The 21207-nt window shown below is 38.5% G+C and overlaps 1 pseudogene; it reads left to right on the forward strand.

The window, feature by feature from the left end:
- The first annotated feature begins 18209 nt into the window (after window positions 1-18209).
- Window positions 18210-19986, forward strand: LOC101420733 (14-3-3 protein zeta/delta pseudogene; annotated as a pseudogene).
- The last annotated feature ends 1221 nt before the right edge of the window (window positions 19987-21207 follow it).

Consider the following 21207-nt stretch of genomic DNA (forward strand, 5'->3'; position numbering starts at 1 on the left):
GTGCTTTCCTAAAGTAAATAAAACCCGGTTTCTGGAATCACATCTCCTAATGACATCCCATAATACACTTCACAGATGATTAGCAAAATTTATTCTAGAAGCTACAATGTTTTGAGAAATTACTATGTGTGAGAGACCATGCTACTTGTTTTACATCTGTTATCTCATTAAACCCCGGTATACATATGGTGTAGAGATTAGCCACTTTTCAGATGAGGAAACCAAGATTTATAGAGGATAATTACTTTCCCCAAGGTGATACAACCACAGAGCTAATAAAATGGTTTCATTGATTTTTCCAAACCCACAAACCAAGAGCAGCTCTCAGCACTCGCTTCCTGGATACTGGGGGTCAAAGGCTATCAATGATTTTAGTAGGGGACAGTATCATTTCCAGGCAAAGACATTCATACACCTGTGCACTTGTTTCCCTGAATGAAAGAGATAAACAATTTAAAAGGAAATTAGGGTGTCAACCAAAGTGCATTCATGATGTAGTTTCCTTTTTCCTTTTTTTGACAATGAAGTTGGAATTGCATTAAATGCATATATTTCAATGTTCTGATATTGTTCAGGTCCAATTGTTTTAGAAATCATGTATGTCTACCTGCAGTCAGAAATTGTCCAACTGGGGGGTGGTGGGGTTGAATGGGACCTCATATATATATATTTTTAATGTAATATTTTTACAAAGTCAATAAAAAAATAAAAAAAAGAAATTGTCCAACTGAACTTTGTTTTATTTTTGGTTTGTGTTACTTTTAAAATGTTTGCTTTAAGATTTTATGGAAGAATAAATTGATGCAGTATTATAAATTAGTTTGGTGTTTCATAAATTATCTGGGTTCATAGTTTAGTTTGCTCTGAATATACATTCTTATAATCAATTTTATAGACATGTGGCTATTAGACATGGCCAGGCCTAAAGTGAGGTGAATGAGACATCTGAGGCATAAAATTTAAAGAGGCACTCATTTAAGAAGGCATGGCCTTGAAAATGAGTACTGCCTTAAATTTTGTACCCTAGGCAGCCCACTCACTTCACCTTAACTCCTGGCACTATAACTTGGTGATTACCATTTAAGATTCCTGGTGAAATTTTGAGACCAGCAAAGGGATGTGAACCCAGATGTTTATTACTCTCAGATAAACACCATTTCTGGAGATGTTCCCACTAACTCAAATCAGGAAAAAATGTACTTTGAGTTTAGAAGTAGCAAAATTGTATTTGCACAGAACCATTCATTTTCTATTCACTGATTTCTCAAATCTAAAAGATGGTTAATGCAGGAATCAGGTGTTCAGCCTGTCTCTGCATCACATAAATTTTCCTCACATGATAACCATTAAATGTGTGTTAAAAGAGACCCACAACTTTAGCTTCATGAACAATTAATACCATGTTACTAACAACTGAGATAACTAATTAGCTCAATGTATTCTGATGTCTGTCCCAGGAGATGAACAGTCTGCAGCACAATAACACAGGCAGGCTTTGATAGCTTTTAGCAATTTCTGCTTATCAGAGCAGAATTAAATCACAAGGCAACTGAATTACAGAGCTCCTTACTCTATCAGAAAAGGTCCCCACATGATCATAATCAAGGTCACCAATGGTATGGTAAAGGTGCCTGTAATTCATTAGTTGTTGACTATGGCTTCCACTTAATTTTTTTGCCTTCATGAGTATAGATATCAAAACTACTTGCAGAAATACATTTTAGAACATAATATTAGGAGAAAGTATTCTAACACAAATGTGATATCTCTGGGATGCCCATTTATGAGCTTATCTTTAAAAGGCTTAGCATAGGGAGTAAAAGACTCCTTGAAATGTATATATCCTGCTCCCAGGAATAATCTTAGTAAATACAAAATATATGTACTGCTCCAATAGGTAATCCTGAATATGTATATATTTGCACTTCTGTAAGTACAGGCGCATGATTCTGAATTTATGAGCCTGAGATTTTCTAATTTATCTTCAAGTGGAATAAAATAATTTGAAATTAAATTCATTTCAAGAAGACCTCTTTCAGAGTCACTGAAGCCATTCATATGGTGGGATAGATTTTATGATACAATAAATATCCAGGTAACTTCAGGTTTTGGAGAATAGCATTTTAACTATAAAATGTATTCCTTTAACTTTGGATTCTAAAAACCTGATTAATATGCCCAATATGATGCTTCTACCTTCTTAAGTATATTCAAGGGAACATGATTAAATCTTTATCTCAAGGTCATGCCAATGCCATTTTTTTTTCACATTACCCAGGGTAATAGATGGAAATACAGTAGCAGGATGATTCGGATTGGACATGTACATGGCTGCAAGATTACATTTGTTTTCATTTTTAGCATGCCTGATGTGAGCTTTTCCTGCCATTTTTTTCTCTGAAAACTGAGGGCAATTTCAAAATAAAAGTCAATTCAGTATCTAATTGGGTGCTCAGTAAAGATTTTACATTAACAATTAAATTTGGCATATTCATGTTACCAAGGGTTCTTGCATAAATAAACTCAACCACAATTATATAATTATTCTTTTACTGTTTTTTACATGCTTCCCTCAGAGAGCAGAAAAAGTTACTTTCCTTTACAGGGAGTACAATATTGAGTTAATGATCAATTTTAAAATATTAGAATATTAGAGTTAGAATGGCTCTCAGAGAATGTTTAGCTGAATTGATTAATTTTAAATAAATTGAGTCCAGAGAGCAGAAATGATGCAACTAGCTGGAACTCATGTCTGTGGAAGCCAAATGACAATTAGCCTTGCCACTGCTGTGATCATATACATCACATCTCACATTCAGAAACAAACAAAAAAAAATTTAGAATCCTGAAATAGACAAAAAATAACAAGGTCACTCTATCTAGTTCTGGTTGTCAGATATAAGAAACCTTGAATATTTCCTGAAAGTTATTGATTCCCTCACAAAACAACTTGTCCCTGATATTTTCAATACTGACATTTGAAGTTACGTCATGGTTTTTTGTGGACGTAATAGTCATGTAAGAAAGCTGTTCTTTCTCTACCATGTAGGGAAGAATTTTAAGCTTTGTAAACTTGATAATCTGGTGTTTTTTCTTTCAAATACTTACTGAGTTTACTTTTCTTTCATTTTTTTATTTCAGAAAAAAATTGAGCCGACAGTGCAGAGAGTTCGCATATACAACCACCCTATACAGTTTCTCTTATTATTAACATTTTGCTTCTGGGTGGTGGTTTGTTACAAATAATGAACCAGTACAGTTATTATTATTATTATCTAAAGTCCATAGTTTGCATTAAAGTTATTTTTTTTGTAATTAGAGTAGTAGGTTTAAAGTAAAGTCATGCATAATGTATATATATTACAGAGTTCCCAAGTGCTTCTCTATTATTAACACTTGGCATCAGTATGGTATATTTGTTACAGTTTATGGAAGAACATTTTTATAATTCTACCATTAACTATAATAATAAAATTGACTATAGTCCATAATTTACAATAAGATTTATTATTTGTTTTGTACAACACTATGTTTTTTAAAAAAATATTCTAATATCATATTGCAAATTTCCCCTTTTAACCACATATATAATTAGTTGTTGCTCATTACATTGACAGTCTTGTCCTACAATCACCATCACCCATTATCTAAATGTTACAATTAACCTAATATAAATGCTATACATTTCAAACATTAACTCTCTATTTCCTACCCCAAACCTGGCCCTGGTAACCTATGCTCTAGATTCTGACGCTATGAATTTGCTTATTCTAATTACTTCATATAAGTAATTATTTCATACAATATTTGTCCTTTTGAACCAGACACTCAAAGTTCACTTTTTGCATTGAACAGTTGAACACAAGACATGAATATCTGACAAATGCATAATGTCATACATGTATCCACCATTACAGTATCACACAGCATAGTTACATTGCCCTAAAAAATCCCCCGTGCTTCATATATTCATCCATAACCCACCGAACTCCTGATAATCACTGATCTTTTTACTGTCTCTGTAAATTTGCCTATTCCAGAATGTAATATAACTGGAATCATACAGTAGGTAACCATACAAAATTTTTTCTTTTATTCGGCAACATGATTTTTAATTAATGTTTTTTATTTTTAAAGAAGCTTTAGATTACATAAATGTTACATAAGCAATATAAAGAATTCCCAAGAATAATTCATTTCATTAGTTTTAATCACTCATTTCCTTTTACTGCTGAATAATAATCCATTGCTTGGGAGTACCATAGATTTTTATTCATTCACTTGTTGGGGAGATTATGAATACAGATGCTATAAACATTAATAAGCAGAGTTTTGTGTGGACTTACATTTTAAACTCTTGGGGAAACACCAAGGAGTATAACTGCAAATCATATGGTAAGCCCATGTTCAGCTTTGCAAGAATCTGCCAAACTGGCTTCCAAAGTGGCAGTACTATTTAACATTGCTACCAGCAATGAATGAGAATTTTTATTGGTACACATCCTAGGCAGCATTTGGTATTGACATTTTCTTGGATTTTATCCATTGTAATAGGTGACTAGTGGTATCTTAATTTTTAAAATGATACTCTCTATCTTTTTACATTTATTTTTATTTATGTTTAAAAGATACATAGATCATACAAAATGTTACATTAAAAAAAAAAAAACCAGGGGATTCCCATATGCCCCGCTCCCACACCCTGCATTTTCCCCACATCAACAATTTCTTTCAATAGTGTGGTATATTCATTGCATTTGATGAGTACATTTTGGAGCACTGCCATACAGCATGGATTGTAGTTTACACTCTCTCCCAGTACATTTGGTGGGTGATGGCAGTATATATAATGTCCTACATCTGAGATCGAGAACAATACAAAGATGCCCACGGAGTCCACTGTTATTAAATATTGTGTGTGAAGTTTTAGCTAGAGCAATTAGGCTCAACTGGCATATGAACAGACCAAAGATTTAAGTCTCTGGGATATATATTTAATGAGTATAGTGAAAATTATAGGTTCAAATAAAGGGGGTGAACGAGATATGTGTAGGGAAATTATAAATGAGTGTAACTCTGTCACACTGGGGGACATATATTCCAAGAAAAGGCCCACTTACAGGATGCCAAATTTCTGAGAATGTTTGCTCTGCCTAGTGTATAGATGTCTCTAGGGCCCACAGGAACTCCTCTACTTGAAGTACTGTTTACTGTGGCAGTCAGTGAGATATTCTTGAGACATGCATAAGCATAACCTCTGGAACGACCTTCTGACTCATTTTGAAATATCTTAGCAATAAAAACTCATTAGTATTTAATATTTTCCCATTTTGGTCAAAGTTCTTTTCCAAATGTATTGCTAGTTGTCACTTGGTAATAATCCATCACTGCTGGGGAGGGCCATACCTGGGATTCATGTTCGATGCCAGAGGGAAAACAGTGAGCTTAAATACTGACTTTGGCTTAGAGGGAGGCCACATCTGAGTAACAAGGAGGCGTTCAGGATGTAACTGTTTCACAATAACTAGGCTAAGTTTCAATTTTACAAGAACAAAGTTCATAAGTACATGAATTAATATCAAGGGCCTGGTATAGTGGTCTGTCCTCTATCACTAGGCACTGCCAATATATTTTAGAGATTCTTTCCACTCTGAGAATGTAGCACTACTTCCCAGGATGGGAATTCAATAATCTTTTGGTTATTGTGTGGTTCTTTACCCACTGAGACAACACTCCATGACCATTTGAACATATTCATATTTCGTAAAGGCATGCCCTAGGGGCACCCACACACACCTCCCCATCAATGACTTCCCACAGCAGGGATCCTCTCCTGCCACAGTTGTGACCCTCTGCAATCAAAAACCTCCCCAGTAAAAGTAATAAAAGAGCACTGTGTAGAAAGGTCATATCTAAGTTCAACTCCATCACACTCAGGAACAAAAACTCCAAAGTAGGGCCGACTGACATGGTGCTGAACTCCAGAGCCATCTGCCATGACCATATAACCTGTGGGTCCCTGCAGCCCTCAGGAGAATCAGCACCTTGAGCATCACCCCTCTGATGACCTCCTGACTCTTTTTTGAAGACTCATAGCCATATAAACTCACTTGTCTTTTCCATTTCCCCCTTTTATCCAAAGTCAAAAAGCAGTTTTTAACATCTGATGTTATATGTAGGCTGAGATATTCTGCTGGTCTGAATTGATGTCTTTATTCAAGGTCTTTTTCTAATTACATCATCAGCTGGTGCTTCGTAGTAATCCCTCGGTGCCAGGTGCCAGGGAGGCTCATTCCAGGGAGTCATGTCCCCAACGGGAAGGGGTCGGAAGGTAATGCATTTACAGGCTGAGTTTGGCTTAGAGTGGGCACTCTTCTGTCACTTTTACTGAACCTGTGGTTGGCACTGGGGTTGGTGTATACTTAGGAGACCTGAATCTCTGAACTGTCCATGTGATGGCCAGGCCCTGGGTCTCAGCAGACTTGTGGCTCTTACGCTCTGGTTTCTTGGACTTACACTGGCCAGCTGACAAGGAGGTGAAGAGGGTCAATTACCACACCAGGGAGCCAAGAGTGCCTACAGCTGCAAGCAGGAGAATTGCATCCATCATCCATGTGGAATCTAAGCTCCCTCTTGCTGTAGAGGTGACTGGACATAACCATCTCAGAGTCCACAGGATAGAGGAATAAAGTATGGATTAGAGTGGACTTACCAGTGTTCCGCTGGGGAAACATTGTGATTAGTAAGGGAAGAAATTGTAGTAGTGATGTGGAGCGGGTGGCCACAGTGGCGTTGATAGTAGGGAGATGGAAGAAGAGATATGGTGTGGGGGCATTTTCAGGATTTGGAGTTGTCCCAGGTGGTGCTGCAGGGATGGATGCTGGGCATTGTGTGTCTTGTCGTGGCCCACTGGATGGACTGGGGGAGAGTGTGGACTACAATGTGGACCACTGTCCATGTGGTACAGTGGTGCTTCAGAATGTATTCACCAGGTGCAGTGGATGTGCCACAATGATGGAAGAGGTTGTTGATGTGGGAGGGTTGGGTAGGTGGGTTGGGGGGTATATGGGGACCTCAAATTTTTTTAATGTAACATTTAAAAGAAAATAAAGATGAAAAAAAACCTCCCCAAAAACAAAGGCAAAAAATAAAAATAAAAAGAGCAAATACATTTTTTTACTTTGTGTATTTCATCATTGTAAGAGCTATTATTTTTATGTACAGTGACTTTTTTCTGTATGTCCACCCAGTGTCTTATTTGTATTTCAACTTATTTGCAAAGAAACTTTAGGTTACAGAAAAATCACAGAGAAAATATAGGGGATTCCCATATACTCTGCCCTCTCTCCCTATTAATACCATCTTACATGTGATGATATGTTTGTTACAATTGGTGAACAATTTTGAAGCATTGCTTTTGACCCTGGTTGATAGTTTACATTATGATTTACATTTTGCACCATACACATTTTTAGGTATTGACAAAATGTATAATGGCCTGAATCCATGACTGCAAGATCATGAAGAACAATTCAAATGCCATAAAAAAGTCCTTTATTCTATCCATTTTATTCTTTCCTCCCCCTCCTTGGAAACTATGGTAACCACTAAGTTTCAATTTTTGAAGAATAAGTTTCATAGTTATATGCATTAATACTGAGGGCTTGACATACTGGACTGTTTTCTTTCATCAGGCCCAGCCTATGGTCTCAACAGATTCTTGCCCCCCTAATTTAGAACATAAAAAGACTGCCCAGGATGGGGGGTTAATATTTATTTGTTTGTTGTGTGGGTCTCCACCCACTGAGATAACAACCAATGACAAATTGTATACTTTCATGCTTAACAGAAGCATGTGCCCTATCCCACATCTCCCTCCACTCAAAATGTCCTGCACAAGTAACTTTCCCATGCCAAATTTGCCAAAAGCACCTCCTCACCATTGTAGTTTTAACCACAGACCGATAAATCCCCACAGTTCACCTGTTCCTTCAAGCACTCCCCCCAGTTTCATAGATAGTTCAACCCAATGCTCTCTACCTTACTCAGCCTCATATTTCAACACCACCAACCCCACTTATACCACTGCACCACTATCACTATCTATGTCCCAATGACCCCCGTCCACCTTATCATTAGTCGTACCCATATTGAGCATCAGCTCACCACACTATACTTCCTTTCTATCTCCTGATAACCTATCTTCCAGACTCTTACTCTGTGAATCTGCTCAATTTGCTTAAGTTATATCTGTGAAGTCATGTGATACTCGTCCTTCAGTGACTGACTTACTTCACTCAACATAAGGTATTCAAGATTCATCCATGTTGTCCCATGTGTTAAAGATTCACTTCTTACATCTAAGTAATATTCTATTGTATGTGTATACCACAATTTGCTTATCCATTCTTCTGTTGATGTACATTTGTGTTGCTTCTAACTTTTGTCAGTAATGAATAATGCCACTCTGAACATTATTATACATATATCTGTTTGTGTCTCTTTCAATTCTTCTGGGTATATACCCAACACTGGGGTTGCTAGATCATATGTCAGTTCTGTAATTAGCTTCCTGAGGAACCGCCAAACCATCCTCTACAATAGCTGTGCCATTCTACATTCCCAAAAGCAGTGGATGAATATTCCCTTTCCTTCACATCCTCTTCAAAATTTGTAGTTCTCTGCTTTTAATAGTCACTAGTATAATAGATGTAAGGTGATATTTCATTGTAGTTTTGATTTGCCTTTCCCTAATAGATAGTGATGTTAAGCACTGTTTCATGTGCTTTATATCCATTTCTATTTCTTCTTTGGAAATGTGTCTATTCAAATATCTTTCCCATTTTTAAAGTAGGTTTGTCTTTTTATTTTTGAGATATGCTGGATATTAGTCCCTTATCAAATAAATGGCTCCCAAATACTTTCTCCCATGAGTAGGCTGCCTTTTCACTTTTTTGACAAAGTCCTTTGAAGCACAAACATTTTTAATTTGAAGAGGTCTTATTTATTTATTTTGCCTTTTGTTGTTCTTGCATTGGGTATAAATTTTATGAATCATTTACTACTACAAGATCTCATAGATGCTTCCCTATATTATCTTCTGGGAGATTTATGGTCTTGGTTCTTATATTTAGGTCTTTGAGCCATCTTGGGTTAATTTTTGTATAGGGCATGATATGGTGACCCTCTCTCATTCTTTTAGATATGGACATCCAGTTCTCTAGGCATCATTTGATGAAAAGGCCCTTCTGTCCTAGTTCAGTGGGCTTTGTGACCTTGTCAAATATCAGTTGGCCATATACGTGAAGATCTGTACAGGACTCTCAATTCAGTTCCATTCTTATGTCCTTGTGCCAATACCATGAGTTCTGACCACAGTTGTTTTGTAGTGTGCTTTAATATCAGATAGCATGATTCCTCAAATCATGTTTCTTTTTTTTCAGTATATATTTTGCTATTTGGGAACCCATTGTCCTTCCAAATAATTTTCATAATTACCTTTTCTAATTCAGTAAAAATTGCTGTTGGCATTTTTGGGGGGATTGTGTTAAATCTGTAAATCAATTTGGGTAGAAAAGACATCTTAATGATATTTAGTCTTGCCATTTAAGAAATGAGCAAAAGACCCAAATAGATATTTCTCTAAAGAGGAAATGCAGAGGGCCAAAAGCAAATGAAAAAAATACTTGACATCAGTAGCTGTTATAGGAAAGGCAGATCAAAACTACAATGAGCTATCATTTTACACCTTACAGAATGGCCATTTAAAAAATCAGAAACCTACAAGTGCTGGAGAGGATTGGAGAAATAGGAACGCTCCTTCAGTGTTGTTAGGAATGTAAAATATGCAGCCTTCATGGAAGACAGTTTGAAGATTCCTCAGGAAACTAAATACAGAACTGCCATTTGATATGGCAACGCCCCTACTAGGAATACATTGAGAATAACTGAAAAAAGTTTCAAAATAGACATTTACACACCAAAGTTCATAGCAGCATTATTCAAAATTTCTAAAAGATGGAAACAGCCTGTGTCTGTCCATCAATTGATGAGTGGATATACAAAATGTGGTATACACATACAATGGAATACTGTTAACTTTAAGAAGAAATGAACTTGGGATGCATGTGGCAACATGAATGAACCTTGAGGAAATTATGTTGAGTGAAATAAACAAGACAAAAAGTGACAAACTTTGTATGGTCTCACTAATAGGAACTAAATATGATGAGTAAACTCATGAAGGTAAACTCTAGAGTACAGGTTACTAGGAAATAAAATGTGTGTTGAGAAGGGGAAGCTGATGCTGAATGTATGTAGAATGTTAATAAGGGGGATTTTGAATGTGGAAAAATGGTTAGAGCTGATGGTAACAGATTATAATGAGCATAGTCAACACTGCTGATTTATATAGGTGGTTGTTACTAAGAGTAGTCTAGGGAGGTTAATGTTAACTGAAAGAAAGCTAGAGGATAATTTAGGGACTGTATAACATAGTGATTTCAGTGGTGAATGATGACTGTGGTTAATAGTACAAGTACAGAAATACTCCCTGTTACAAGGTGTTAAGAATATGGATATAAATACATACACGGGAAAATAAAACTACTGTAATTTATGTACTATAGTTAGCAGCAATATTGCAATATTTTTACATCAGTGGCAAAGAAGTTACTATATCAATGCTAGTAAAGGGTTACTTATAATTTTGTATGTATTAGTTAGGGTTCTCTAGGGAAACAGAATCAACGAGGGTTATCTATCTGTCAATAGCAAGAGATTATCAGAGTCTCTCATGCAGCTGTGGGGATGCACAATCCAGGTTCCACAGAAAGGATGCAAACAGGAGCTCCGATGAAATTCCAATGAAGATTCTTCATGAGTTCTGGGAGATGCTGACCGTCCAAAGAGGAGCTGGGAAATTCTCTCTGAATGCTGGAATCACTTCCCCCTTTAAGAGATTCAACTGATTGGGTTAAGAGTCACTCAATGCTGATGCCAATCTCCCTTACTGATGTGATTATAACCAGCTATCTATGATTTACCACTGCAGTAATGTCAATAGTGACTGAAGTCCATAAATACCCTTGTATTACAGTTAACCCAATGCTTGCTTGAACAAAAAACGGCACAGTTACCTTGTCTAGTTGACACAATAGCCCAACCATCACAGTTCACCCCTTGTCAACTTGGCAACCAAACACATTACCTTAAACCATTCTAAGTCTCTAAGTAAAAACAATAACACACATGCACATATATATTTCCACCTAACAATGTTCAACTCTTCTGTGTGCAACCAAAAACACAGTAATTCCATACAGAATAAGGTGCACATTCTCGGGTAATATTCACTCTCAACTTGACATCCTGAAATATTATGACATGAAATGGATACAACTTGTTATATGATAAGGGGAAAATTAGGGGACAAAGACAAAGAAATTCACTTTGTGTATATATACTATCATCATAATGAAACAAGGAAGAAAGATTCACAACCATTATAGTCCTCACTTCTGTAACTGGTCACATGGTCAAAATTCATCTATATAACTAACTTCTTCCACTAACCATTCTATATTTCCATTACCTTCAGCAAACAGTTCAGCTGGCTGTGATTTTTTGCCTGGTGGGGTGACCCAAACTTTCATTTCTGAAGATTCTGTGCCATTGTAAATCCTGCTTGGATTGGGTTGTAGCAATTTTCCATTGACTTTAATCATAGGACATGGCAGTCCTAGGAGATGCCCTAGAGATCTCCTGTATTCCAGGCAGACTCTTCTTTACCTCCATTATGTAGATGCAGTCCTATTTCTCCTTGATAGGATCAGTCACCCCAGCCAGTACAGTAATTACCTTCTTTGACTGTTGATTCAGAGGTAAGAGGAGCCCAAAGTGGCTAGGTGGCAGTTTTAACTTCCAGTTCAGTGGAATGATTGTTGTATTCCCTGGTGATAGCACTCCTCCTTTTGGGACTAAAACCTTTAGACCAGCAGAGTTTGAGGTTGCAGGGACAGGAATCAAAACTTTTCCTATTGGATCATTAAGGGTAATAATGAGTGGTACCACTCCAATTCCCAACCCTTGATTCCTGGACCCATGGATCCTGGTTATGGGAGAAACAAAACCATAAATTGGATGCTGATTTAAAGCATACACAGCCTCCTGGAGAACATTGCCCCAGCCCTGCAAGGTATTGTCACCTAATTTGTGCTGTAATTGAGTCTTCAAAAGACCATTCCACTGTTCTATCAATCCAGCTGCTTCAGGGTGAAGGGAAACATCGTAAGGCCAGTGAATTCCATGGCATGTGCCCATTCCCACACATCACTTGCTGTGAAATGGGTTCCGTGATTGGAAGCAATGCTGTGTGGAATGCCATGGCAGTAGATAAGACATTCAGTAAGGCCACAGATGGTAGTTTTGGAAGAAGCATTGCATGCAGGAAATGCAAACCCATGTCAAAATTATGTATCTATTCCAGTTAAAAAAAATTGCTGCCCCTTCCATGATGGAAGTGGTCTGATGTAGTCAACCTGCCACGAGGTAGCAGGCTGGTCACCCCAAATGAATGGTGCCATATTGGGGGCTTAGTGTGGGTCTCTGCTGCTGGCAGATTGGGCAATCAGCAGTGGCTGTAGCCAAGTCAGCCTTGGTAAGGGGAAGTTTGTGTTGCTGAGCAAATGCATAACTCCCATTCCTACTTGCATGGCCACTTTGTTCAAGAGTCCACTGGGCAATAACAGGAGTGGCTGGGGAAAGAGACTGAGCTTTAGTGACAGAGCAGGTCATCTTATCCACTTGATTATTAAAATCTTCCTCTTGCTGAAGTTACCCTCTGGTGAGCATTCACATAGGACAGAAAAATTTTCATGATTTTTGCCCACTCAAAATGGTTAATCCACTTACCTCTTTCCCAGATATCCTTGTCACCAATTTTCCCATGAATTGATTTGCAAATGCACCTCTGGCCATTTCTTCTTCCAAGCAAAATGAACAACCAGGTGCACTGCTCTAAGTTCTGCCCACTGGGAGGATTTGCCCTCATCACTGTTCTTCAGGGATTTCCCAGAAGGGGGCTGCAGTGCTGCAGCTGTTCACTTTTGGGTGGTACCTAGATATCATGCAGAATCATCTGTAAATGAGGCCTGAGTTTTCTCTTCCTAGATCAACTGATTGTAAGAGACTCCCAGAAGAGGCCAAAGCCGTGGGCTTGGAAAGAGAAGTTAACATGGCAGGGGTAGTGACCATGGGCATTTGGACTACTTCCTTATGTAAATTACTCATGCCATCAGGACCCACTCCAGGCTTATTTCCTATATACAACTTACACGTTCTTATATAGTGCAGCTGTGCCTGCCCAACTTTATGGTTTGGTAGGTCAGACTATATACAGCTCATGAAATGTAACTCAGGTCTCATGGTAATTTGATGGATGGCCCATGGTTAAGTGTTCAGTCTCTACTAAGGCCCAGTAGCAGGCCAACCGTTCTTTCTCAAAAGAGGAGTAGTTATCTGAAGAGGGCGTCAGGGCTTTGCTCCAAAATCCTAAGAGCTGCATTGTGATTCTCCTATAGGAGCCTGCTAAAGGCTCCAGACAGCATCTGTTTTTGCAACTGAAACTTCCAGCACCATTGGATCTGCTGGATCATATGACCCAAGTGGTAGTGCAGCTTGCACAGCAGCCTGGACCTGACACAGACACTCTTCTTGTTCCAGTCCCCAGTCAAAACTAGCAGAGTTTCTGGTCACCCAGTAAATGGGCTGGAGTAGCACACACAAATGAGGACTGTGTTGTCTCCAAAATCCAAGGAGACCAACTAAGCATTATGCCTCTTTTGGTCATAGGAGGAGCCAGATGCAACAGCTTATCTTTCACTTTAGAAGGAATATCTTGACATACCACTGGACACCTAGAAATTTCACTGATGTGGAAGGACCTGGTATTCCAGTTGGATTTATCTCCCGTTCTCTCTCTCACAAATGCCTTTCTAATAAGTTTAATAAGTCCTAGTCTTTGCTATTTCTACATCCTGTCAACATGATGTCATCAATATAATTAATGACTGTGGATGAGTGTGATGTCTTGCAGGTGGGAGAGATGATCAAGATCCCTGTGGACAATATGTTGACATAGGGCTGAAGAGCAGATATAACCCTGAGGCAGTACAATGAAGGTATACTGCTGACCTTGCTAGCTGAAAGAAAACTATTTCTGGTGGTTCTTATTAGTAACAATTGAGAAAACTTTTGCCAAATCAACAGCTGCATACTAGGTACCAGGGGATGTGTTGATTTGCTCAAGCAATGATACCATATCAGTGATAGCAGCTGCAATTGGAGTCATCACCTGGTTAAGGTTACAATAATCTACTGTCATCTCCAAGACTCATCTGTTTTCCATACAGGCCAAATAGGAAAATTGAATTGGCATGTGGTGGGAATCACCACTCCTACAACCTTCAAATCCTTTATGGTGGCATTAATTTCTGCAATCCCTCCAGCAATCCAGTATTGCTTTTGGTTTACTATTTTGCTGGGTAAAGGCAGTTCTAGTGGCTTCCAATTGGCCTTTCCAACCATAATAACCCTCATTCTGCATGTCAGGGATCCAATTTGGGGATTCTGCCAGCTACTGAGTATGTCTATTCCAATTTTGCATTCTGCAACTGGGGAAATAACCACAGAATGTGTCTGGGGACCCACTGGACCCACTGTGAGATGGACCTGAGCTAAAACACCATTTATCACCTGACCTCCATAAGTCCCTACTCTGACTGGTGGACCACTGTGATGTTTTGGGTCTCTTGGAATTAATATCACTTCTGAGCTAGTGTCTAATAATCCCTGAAATGTCTGATCATTTCCTTTTCCTCAATGCACTGTTACTCTGGTGAAAGGCCATAGATCTCCTTAGAAAATGTGGGAGGAAGATTAAGAGTATACATTTATGTGGAGGCATTTTCGGGACTTGGAGTTATCCTGGGTGGTGCTGCAGGAACAATTACTGGACATTGTAGGTCCTCCCATGGCCCATTGGATGGAATATGGGAAAGTGTGGGCTATGATGTGGACCATTGACCATGAGGTGCAGCGATACTCAGAGATGTATTCACCAAATGCAATGAATGTCTCATGATGATGGAGGATAATGTTGCTGTGGGGGGAGTAGTGGGGTGAGGAGGGTGAGGGGTATATGGGGACCTCATTTTTTTTAATGTGATATTAAAAAAATGAATAAAGACAAAAAAAGTAGAGTATAAATTTTGGGCAGTTTAGCAGGATCCTTCCCCAAGGAGACCTGGCCTCCTCCTCATTCAAGGGGCTCTGCGTCTGTAAACTATCTCAAGTGTGGGAATTGATTAAGGAGCCATGATTCTCTGCATCTGTAATTTGAGTTAACGTTTCCTTTACTCGATCCAGAACTCTTCTATTTATACACATCCTGAAGAAATTTAGTATACTTCCCGTCTATTTCACTGCTACATACCCCATCATGTATTAGCCAATGCCATAACTACATGACTCAGACTATTTTGAATGCATTTCTGAATCTGCTTTTCATTGCAGTAGCTACACCCCCTTGACTTTAACTGCTGATACTTGACTTTTACCAGACTGACATCCAATCATTCTCATAATGTTTAAGGATTCTAATTCCATCACAGCCATCCCTACAGTAATACCTGGACTACAGAGAAGAGCTACTACAGAGCTCTTCAGGGAAGATGGATTTAGTCTTACAAATTTATTCCTCACAGTCCTGGTTAAAAGTGTGCCTTCTGGATATTCCTGGGGTGGGTGGGCAGCTCTCAAATTATAAATCCATTCTAGCATTCCAATCTCCCTAAGCCTTTGAATTTCCTTTTCTACTGCATACCAGGGCAAATGAGGCATCTCAACCTCTGACATGTTAGGCCATATTTTGGTCCATGTTTCAGTCAGCCACCCAAACAAACATTTAGAGCCTTTCTAATCCCTTAAGCTACTATGTTGGAAGCAAACTTTCTGTTTAGTGGGCCCATATTGATAAATTCATCCTGATCCTACTTTATATTCCTTCCACCATTATCCCACACACTTAGTACCCATTTCCACACAGATTGCCCTGATTTCTGTCTATATAAGTTGGAAAACTCATGCAGTTATTTCTGAGTACACCTTACTTCCTCATGGGTCACACTGTATTCACCTTTGCAGGCTTGTTGTGATTTTAGTCTAGTAATAGGTCTTGAAGACAAGAGAGGTGGTGAAGCTGGGTAAGGAGGATTAAAAATGCCTTGCAAGCTACTGACTTTGGGGAATTCCCTTGCATTTTCTTCTGGTGAGACTGGATTAATCTCTTCAGGCAAGGGTTGGAATTGGAAGACAGTTTCCTCAGGACATATTGGAGGCTTGGTAGTGCATGCTGGAGATTGGCTGGTATGTACCTCAGGGCTGTGAGGAGGTCCAGACTCCCTAGAGCAGGCCAGAGGCTGGCCAAAGCAGGCTTCAGCTTGACTGGTACCCATTTCAGGGCTGGAAGTTATTTCAGACTCCCTGGGGCAGGCTGGAGGCTGAATGATACAAGGTTGTCAAGGTGTGGCCTGGACAGGGCAGGCCATGGTTGGTTTATCTGGCAAAGTCTCAACAGAATTCAGGGTTCCAATGTGTCTATCAATATCATCATCATTCCATATCATCTCCATCCCAATTTTCTGGATTCCACTCTTCCAATCAATTCCTTCACTTTAACTACAGAAATCCTGCAAAGTTGAGATTTTAGCATCCTTTGTAACTCCACTACTCAAACAATGAGAGTCTGCATATGGTTCTCAGATATTTCGAGTCTATGGCTACAGGGGACAAGGTTTTCTTTCAAAGCACAATTAGAAACTTTCATGTCATCATTTCAGTGTTTAATTTTCAAAATTGAAGCCTTTAACTCATCTCTTTCTTTGATAACATTATCCAGGAGGATCCATCCAACATTATTATACCATTTGACTCCACAAAACTCTGTTAAGATGTTAAAAACACTCTCACCCAGATCCTTGCTTCTTATAAGTGTGGAAGTAGGGGAATCCAATGATGCTATTTTGCATATCTTGATTGCCAACTTGTGCCATGGATTGTTAGCAGCCTCTTCATTATTGGAAAGGACTCATCAGTACCCTTGAGTCCAATTAGAGTAGAAAGACAATTACAAAACTCCCAGAACCACCTCAGACATCCCATGTTTAAGACTCTGTTCCTCAAGAACCACTCCCAGTACCAAGCTTTATTAGTCAGGGTTCTCTAGGGAAACAGATTCAACAAGGGATATTTGTTGATAGTAAGAGATGTATCAGAGTATCTCATGCAGCTGTGGGGATGCACAAGTTCAGGTTCCACAGGCAGGCTGCAAACAGGAGATCCAATGAAAGTCCTGTGAAGATTTTTGATGAGTTCTGGGATATGTTGCCTGTCCAAAGAAGAGCTGGGAAATTCACTCTCACTGCTGGAATCACTTCTCCTTTTAAGGGATTCACCTGATTGAGTTAAGCATCACTCACTGCTGATGGCAACATCCGGGATTAATGTAATTATAACCAGCTATGATTTACCACCGCAGTAAAGTCAATGGTGACTAAATTCCATAAATGACCTTGTATTACAGTTAGTCCAGTGCTTGCTTGACCAAACAACTGGGCAGAATTACCTGGCCAAGTTGACACAATAGCCTGGCCATCAGAGTGTATGTACGTGGTATTGGATTTTTTCTTTTGGATTAATGCAAATGTTCTAAAATTGACTGATCTGATGACAACATAATTCTACAATGAAACTGAGAGGCACTTTGTGTACATATTGGACGTACTGAATGAGAATGAGGACCGTTTAACACAGTGAACCCCGAGGTGACAGATACTCTGTGGTTTACAGTACAAATATGAAAACATTGTCTCATGAACTATATGTCAACTGTACAATTCTAATACATGTTATTAATATTCAGATGGTTTGTGGGAACAACACACCAAATACAAGCTACTGACTTTAGACAGTAGTCATATTTTGATGTTCTTTTATCAATTGTAACAAATATTTCAGAGCAATGTAATTTGTTGTTGGTGGAGTAATGTATGGAAATCCTGTATGGTAAACATGATTGCTTTGTTAACTCATGACTTTCAAAAAAAATTAAATAAAGGGGAACCAAGAGACTGCTGAGCCCCGTCTGTCCATGGCCACCTACTCCGGACCCAGAACATCCAGTCATGGATAAAAATGAGCTGGTACAGAAGGCCAAACTGGCCGAGCAGGCTGAGCGATATGATGACATGGCAGCCTGCATGAAGTCTGTAACTTAGCAAGGAGCTGAATTATCCAATGAGGAGAGGAATCTTCTCTCCGTTGCTTATAAAAATGTTGTAGGAGTTCGTAGGTCATCTTGGAGGGTCGTCTCAAGTATTGAGCAAAAGACGGAAGGTGCTGAGAAAAAACAGCAGATGGCTCGAGAACACAGAGAGAAAATTGAGACCGAGCTAAGAGATATCTGCAATGATGTACTGTCTCTCTTGGAAAAGTTCTTGATCCCCAATGCCTCACAAGCAGAGAGCAAAGTCTTCTATTTGAAAATGAAAGGAGACTACTATCGTTACTTGGCTGAGGTTGCTGCTGGTGATGACAAGAAAGGGATTGTGGATCAGTCACAACAAGCATACCAAGAAGCATTTGAAATCAGCAAAAAGGAAATGCAACCAACGCATCCTATCAGATTGGGTCTGGCCCTTAACTTTTCTGTGTTCTATTATGAGATTCTGAACTCCCCAGAGAAAGCCTGCTCTCTTGCAAAGACAGCTTTTGATGAAGCCATTGCTGAACTTGATACATTAAGTGAAGAGTCATACAAAGACAGCACGCTAATAATGCAATTACTGAGAGACAACTTGACATTGTGGACATCAGATACCCAAGGAGATGAAGCTGAAGCAGGAGAAGGAGGGGAAAATTAACCAACCTTCCAACTTTGTCTGCCTCATTCTAAAATTTACACAGTAAACCATTTGTCATCCATGCTGTCCCACAAATAGTTTTTTGTTTACAATTTATGACAGGTTTATGTTACTTCTATTGGAATATCTGTATTTCCCATTTGGTTTTTATGTTTAATATTAGGGGAGTAGAGCCAGTTAACATTTAGGGAATTATCTGTTTTCATCTTGAGGTGGCCAATATGGGGATGTGGAATTTTTATACAAGTTATCAATGTTTGGCTTAGTACTTTGGGTACATTGTGGCTTCACAAAGGCCAGTGTTAAAACTGCTTCCATGTCTAAGCAAAGAAAACTGCCTACATATTGGTTTGTCCTGGTGGGGGGTAAAAGGGATAATTGGTTCCAGTCACAGTGTAGTTATTGTGGGTACTTTTAAGGTTTGTAGCACTTTCAGGGCTGTGGTAGAAATAGATATCCCATGGATATTACATGTGTATCTATGGAATACACAATCTCAGTGTGCACACCTTTGACTACAGCTGCAGAAGTGTTCCTTTTAGACAAAGTTGCAACCCAATTTGCTCTGGAGAAGGGCAGAAACGGTTCACATTCCATTATTTCTAAAGTTACCTGCTGTTGCTTTCATTATTTTTGCTACACTCATTTTATTTGTATTTAAATGTTTTAGGCAACCTAAGAACAAATGTACAAGTAGCGATGCACTAAAAAATGAGTTGCTTGATATCCATTACTTCATGTGTATTAAGCACAGCAGTAAAACAAAAAAAACCATGTATTTAAACATTTTTTAGGTTTTTTGCTTTTGTGATTTTTTTTTTTGATACTTGCCTAACATGCATGTGCTGTAAAAATAGTTAACAGGGAAATAACTTGATGATGGCTAGCTTTGTTTAATGTCTTATGAAATTTTCATGAACAATCCAAGCATAGTTGTTAAGAATACGTGTATTAAGTTGATGTAAGTGGAATAAAAGTTTTATGAATGGACTTTTCAACTACTTTCTCTACAGCTTTTCATGTGAATTAGTTTTTTGGTTTTGAAACTTCTCTAAAAGAAATTGTACATTTTTGGAAATTTATTCCTTATTCCCTTTTGGCAGCTAATGGGCTTTTACCAAGTTTAAATACAAAGTTTATCATAGCGACAAAAATACTACTCATGTAACTACTGTTCCCAACCATGTCCCATTCTCCTTTCCCACCCTCCTTCTCCACCCCCCCCCCGCCCCAGATCCATTTCTATTGGGGGGGGGGGTGAGCTCTCAATTGGATAAAAGTAATGCATTCCATTTAAATTTTTGGTATATGGCATTTTCTAACTTAGGAAGCCACAAGCCACAATGTTCTTGGCCCATCATGAATGTTGGGTAGCATTAACTGTAACTTTTGTGCTTCCACTTTTGGTTTTTAAGAATTTCTTGATACTCTTGTAGCCTGCCTTCGATTTTGATCCTTTATTCTATTTGTCAGGTGCAAAGGATTACCTTCCTTTTTTTAACCTTCTGTCTTGTCACTAACCATTCCTTCTCGGTGGCCATGTACTTGGAAAAAGGCCCCATGAACTTTCTGGCTCCACTCAATGTCTAAGAAACTACCCTACTTCCTTTGCTTGCATCCCACAAACTATTTCCCTCATCCTCTTTACTGCAGCAATGCTCTCCTTAGTTGATGAGATTATGTTTACCTATTTCCCTTTAAGCCCTACTAATATCTTGAATAGTCTGTCATTGTCTGCCTTTAAATCCTTTCTCTTCCTCTATTCTCTAAATAAAGATGGGACTAAGTTATACCCAAAGTTCACCCTACAGACTATTTCCTCAGTATCTTGCAGAAAACACCAAACAGAAATACCATTTTAAAAGAGGTGTATTTTTTTTTCTTTTAGAATGTAAGCTCCTCAAGAGCAGGGACAATGTTTTCTGTATGTTCTATTGTGCCTAGTACACTGTAAATGCTCAATAAATATTGATGATGGGAGGCAGTGAGTCTTAATGATAAGAGTGAGCAACTGAAATCCCAAAAACTGTATTGTTGATGTTCTATTATGACCTCAGATAAATTGGGAAATATTGGCCCTTTTGGAAATTTGTCCCAAGTATTACATTCAAATAAAAGTGCAATGAAGGCCTTGGGGTCTTTTTTTCAAAGAGAGAAAAAAAAGGGGGGGAACCAAAGACTGAACAGACATTTTTCCAAAAAGGATATACAAATGGTTAAAAATCAC

The sequence above is a fragment of the Dasypus novemcinctus genome, chromosome X, assembly GCF_030445035.2.
Source record: "Dasypus novemcinctus isolate mDasNov1 chromosome X, mDasNov1.1.hap2, whole genome shotgun sequence".
NCBI lineage: Eukaryota > Metazoa > Chordata > Mammalia > Cingulata > Dasypodidae > Dasypus > Dasypus novemcinctus.